We start from the raw sequence: 5,875 nt of genomic DNA, 5'->3' as shown, positions 1-5,875 counted from the left end.
CTTGATTCACTTGATTGGTAGATGTGACATTGTTTGTCTCACAGTTTGAGATTGGTATAGAGCCTGTGGACCTCATCACTTCATTGTTCGTGGTAGCTGTGATCCCATTTGTGACTTCAATAGTTGATGAAGACTTAGTACGTTTTTTCACTTGACCAGGTGCCATTTCATAACCTGAAAAGGGAAACAATAATTAAGCCAAAACAATGATTTGCTAATGCTAAAACATTCAGTTTTAAGTAACATACTTTCACAAATAAATTACTCAATAGACTTATGAATCTTCACTCTCATCTGAATCATCATTCATATCTTCTTCAGTACTATCATATTCAATAAGAGTTTCATCTTCATCATCTGATATTATCAAATCATCCACCTCTTTTTCTGTTTCAACCATTGTGGGTTGCACAATAGTAGCTTGTACAATATTTGATTCAACACCTACTCTATGCAGGGATGTAGAAATATCACCAAATACTCCTATTTGCATGTCATTATCGACTACCATCTCATTATCTTGATAAACTACATCATTATCTATCTCATTTTCCTCAAAAATATGCCTATGTTGGAACTGTTGGACAACTCGCCAACTTAATCCTAACTTTGGATCATTCAAGTAGAAAACTTGTTTTGCTTGGAATGCTAAAACATATGGATCATTTTTATACCAAAAGTTTGAAATTTTAATACTAGTGCAACTTCCATCACGTTGAATGTAAGACTTTTTTCCAATATCAAACCAATCACACTTGAAAAGAACAATACGATGATCTTTTATGTATTCCAACTCAATCACTTCATTTAGCACTCCATAAAAATCAATCAATTCATCTCCATGATTTCCTTGCACAACAATTCCACTATTTTGGGTCTTGTGACGGCTATCTCGATCTTTTGTATGGAATCTAACTCCATTGACAATGCAAGCTGTATACTTTCGAGCACACACTTGAGGCCCACAAGCTAATGAGTATAATGCATCCATTGCTTTAGTTGCAGATTCATTATATAATTGTGATACCTAACAGTTTAAATAGAAATTAGTAACATAATGAATACAACATGGTTCAATTAAGTGTTTGCTAGTATAAATAGTGTGTCTCTTGTATACTTACCTTTCCTCTAAACCAAAATGGGAATTCTTTTTTATGCCTCTGATTAACATTATGTAAATTTTCCTTCTCAAGTAAATCAATGTGTTCTCTACAAATGAAGAAAATAGTAAGAAACTAGAAGATAATGAAAGCAGTTTTGTAATTTAAACTTGTTCTGCTTATTTATATCTACAAAGCATACTTACTCCATATATCCTCCAACTTCATCACAGTTACTCAATGCAAACCACTGAATATTATCAAGTTCTTCTTTAGAAAATTTTTCATATTTCCAAGCACCAAAGGGACGAACATTGTGTGAAAAAATTGACAACTCACTAGGTAGTGCCTCCCCATCATTATTTCTATCTTGCTTGTTGAAACGAGTTTCTATTCCATCAAGGTATAAAGAAAGAAACGTTAAGCATTCACTTGCAACATAACCCTCAGCAATTGAACCTTCCGGACGAGCTTTATTTCTCACATAATGTTTAAGAGAGCCCAAGAACCTACAACGTTCATGAAGTTAATTAAAGTATGTAAGTTGAATGTAATTAATACACTTGTTATATTAGACATTACCTTTCAATCATAAACATCCACCTAAATTGAACTGGCCCACCAAGGATAGCCTCTTGTGGAAGGTGAATTGCCAAATGTACCATGACATCAAAGAAGGCCGGTGGATAAATCATCTCCAACTTACAAAGTATGATAACAATATTATTACGCAGTGCCTCCAAATCTGTCAACTTTAAGGTTTTACAACATAATTGCCTAAAGAAATCACCTAACTCAGATAACACAGTGGCAACTTCCTTTCCCAAGCTTCCACGCACTCCAACAGGTAATATTCTTTGTAATAAGACATGAATATTCTTTGTAATAAGACATGACAATCATGACTTTTTAAACCTATCAGTTTTTCATCAGTTGTTACACATCTAGATATATTAGAAGCATAACCATCTGGAAACTTAACAGACTCCAAAAATTCAGCAAATTTCAATCTCTCATTTCTTGTTAGCATGTAACATGGATGTGGAACCTCATATGATCCACCTGCTCTCTTAACCAAATGCAATTCTTTCCTAATATTCATATCCTCTAAATCTTGTCTTGCTTTCACTGTGTCTTTATTTTTACCATCAATATTTAACAAAGTTCCAATGATATTATCACAAATATTTTTCTCAATATGCATAACATCAAGATTGTGCCTCAATTTTAGCTTGCTCCAATAAGGAAGCTTGAAGAAAATACTTTTCTTACTCCAATTAAGCTCTTCAGGATTTCTTTTTCTTTTTCTTATATTTGGATGCTTTCCAAATGGAGTGTCACTTACACTTTCTAGTTGCTTTAACACTTCCTCACCAGATAATTCTAGAGGTGCACCTCGACTCTCCACATGCCCATTAAATTTTTTGCTTCGACGCCATGCATGGTTAGTGGGCAAGAAACGACGATTGCCTAAAAATCCCAACTTACTCCTCAATCTTTGAGAACATGCATCACCGTTGCAATTTGGACATGCCATGTATCCTTTAGTAGACCATCCAGACAAATTTCCATAAGCAGGAAAATCATTTATAGTCCAAAGAATAGAAGCATGCAATTGGAAATTTGTTGAAGAATAAGAATCGTAAGTTGTCACACCTCCTTCCCATAATTCTATAAGATCTTCAATCAATGGTTGCAAATAAACATCAATGTCTCTACCAGGAGCTTTAGGACCAGGTATAAGTAGTGTTAACATAAAAAATGAGTCTTTCATGCACATCCATGGTGGTAAATTATATGGAATTAATATCACTGGCCACATGCTATAAGCATTACTCATATTTCCAAATGGGTTGAATCCGTCAGAAGCTAAGCCAAGCCTAACATTTCTTGCATCATTAGCAAACCATGGAAACTCATTATCAAAATCTTTCCAAGCCTTAGAATCAGCCGGATGACGTAAGTACTCACCATCGTCAATTCGTTTTTCCTTATGCCACCTCATATCATTTGCAATTTTTTTTGACATAAACAATCTTTGAAGCCTAGGTTTTAGAGGAAAGTATCTTAGTATCTTATGAGGAATATTTTTTCCTTTACCATCCTTGACTTTCCATCTAGAAGTACCACATATAGGACAACAATCGGCTGTCTCTAATTCCTTCCAAAATAGCACACAATCATATTTGCATGCATGAATATTTGTGTATCCTAATCCCAAGTTACGAAGCATAGCCTTAGACTCATAGTGAGAATGTGGAAGTGTATTGCCATTAGGTAAGCATTCTTTTAGCAATTCAAGCAGCATGTCAAATGATTTATTGCTCCATTTATTATACACCTTCAAATGAAGCAACTTCACAGTTAATGATAATTTTGAGAATTTAGTGCAGCCGGGATATAATTCTTGCTTTGCTTCTCTCAATATGTTCTCAAAATTATCAACTTCACCACTGTGAGTATTGGGATTTAACTGTGAGGTGGAGTTTACAAAATTTCCGTATTCATTTAAGAACTCATAGACTCCATCTAAGTTTTCATCATCAGAATCATCATACTCAACCTGAGAACCATTATTACTTGGTTCTTGAAAAATCGGTGGCTCTCCATGGAATATCCAACGTGTGTAATCCGTGTCTATTCCATTTTGGCGCAAATGCATATAAACCACGCTTTGATTTAAGGATGTTGTGTTTAGACATTTTTTACATGGGCACCTAATCTCACAATCATGTCCCAAGTGAGATTTCCCACAAATAACATAAAGTTCTTAAGTCGTTCTATATATTCATTAGACCTTTTATTCTGTGTCATCCATGCTTTATCCATATTAAACACAGTACCTATTACAACATATAAGTCGTTATTTATAATGTAAACTAATTTTTTATATGAAAAAATCATTACATACATCGATTCAATATTTTAAGAGATATATATATATATATACATACACAATTTGCATTGAAAAATTAGAATGAACAGATTATAGAACTAAATATTGTTTTAAAATTACTACTTACTTGAAGGGAGGTGCTTTACTGGATTCTTGTTGGAATACTATAGTAGAGCTAAAAAGTGTTGCTTAATCTGAAAAATTAAGATTAGTAAATAATGGATTAAATATTGTTTTGCAGTGTAAAAATATTTTTAGAGATTTCATAGTTATTAAATCTCAAGAAAGGCAATAAGAAATCAATGATATAAATTTGCATCTCATGCTAAGCAATGATCCATTACAACAAGCAACTAAAATCAATTCATGTATTGTCATACTGTATGCTCAAGAACCATGAAACACACATTGTATAGGAAAATTATTTAGACTTAGCCTAGAAGTATACCACATAAATCATTAATCTTTTTAGCCATTTTCTTGATTTTTTTTTAATTTTTTTTTTAGGTTAATAGCCAAAATAGGAAGACTTCACTTACCATTCATACAGATAATGACAATTGGCAGGAATGCAAGCTAAATGAAGCTAGGCTAGAGAAAGTTCAAATGTTTTAAAATATGCTTAGAAATGAAGTCTATCTTAGTATCAATGGAGTTTCTCCAACTCTGGAACACAAGGTATAGCTGACTATAGCATCATCTCCATAGCTGTTGTCAAAAAACTAGGGTGCTTCTGCTACTAAACAAACATCAATCTTTGACAGTTTCCCTTAATATCTTCACATCATTAAAAAAAAAATACAAAGAAAATTAAAAAATCACCACAAAGCAGGCAACTACATTTTTTTTTCTTCTAAGATCTGTTCTTAATACCTCTTAAATTTTATTGGATATATATCATGGTGGATGTGATTAACATAAACTCTGACAAACAAGCATGTTAAGGTGGTACATATAATGACACAACGTCATTGTCAAAACTAAAAAGAAATGCACAAAAGGAAAGAAAAAGCTTTATTACCATGTACTGTCAAAGTAAAGGAAGAGTATTTTTTATTTAGAGGAAGGAGGAGTATTTTTATTCATTCATTAAATTCAAATCCCATCAGAATCATAATACATACAGAGAACCAAAGAAATTGATGAAGGTTAGGGGTAAAATAGAGAAATTACTCATTAGACTCCAAATGATATTTAACTTTTGGAATTCACTATCTTGGACCAATCTATATGGACTATTAGAGTGACCTAGCTAGGTTTGGAATATTCACCTCAACAATATAATCTGATATGATAGTTGATAAGTATTAAGTAGGAGATGAAATATGAGAATAACATAATGAACTCATTGTAATCACAAGGCTCTGTAATTATAAATTAGAAGAGTAACTAACTACCCTATGTGGGCATGTGTATCAGTGTATGCTTTTAAGTTTTAAGATAGCTTGTGAATTGTTTAATTATAATTCATCTGGGAGAAGCTCTAATCTGTCTGACTTAATTGTGTCTTATAATAATCATATTTAAATATTCTTTCTTACTTCAATTACTCAAATAAGTGTGCCATTATTCCTGTAAAGTGCTAAGTATTTCTTTATTAGTATATCATCAAAATCTTCCATCAGGAAATAAGAATCCAACTTCTCAATAACCTCCAAAATTTTGAGTGAATCAGCCATACCCCCCACACCCCTCCAAATCTTTATGATTTTTCTACAACTTCTTTATGACAGGTACAATCAGTAGTAGTAGCACTGCAACATTCCCCTCTCATCTATCTTGTTATTATTATTAAACAACATTAACCTATTGTTATTTTTGTTGCAAATGTTATTATTACAACTACACCTCAAGTCATTTACAAAATATTCCAAAACCA

This window comes from Ipomoea nil, unplaced genomic scaffold, assembly GCF_001879475.1.
Source record: "Ipomoea nil cultivar Tokyo-kokei standard unplaced genomic scaffold, Asagao_1.1 scaffold0176, whole genome shotgun sequence".
NCBI lineage: Eukaryota > Viridiplantae > Streptophyta > Magnoliopsida > Solanales > Convolvulaceae > Ipomoea > Ipomoea nil.
This window is presented reverse-complemented; position numbering follows the sequence as displayed.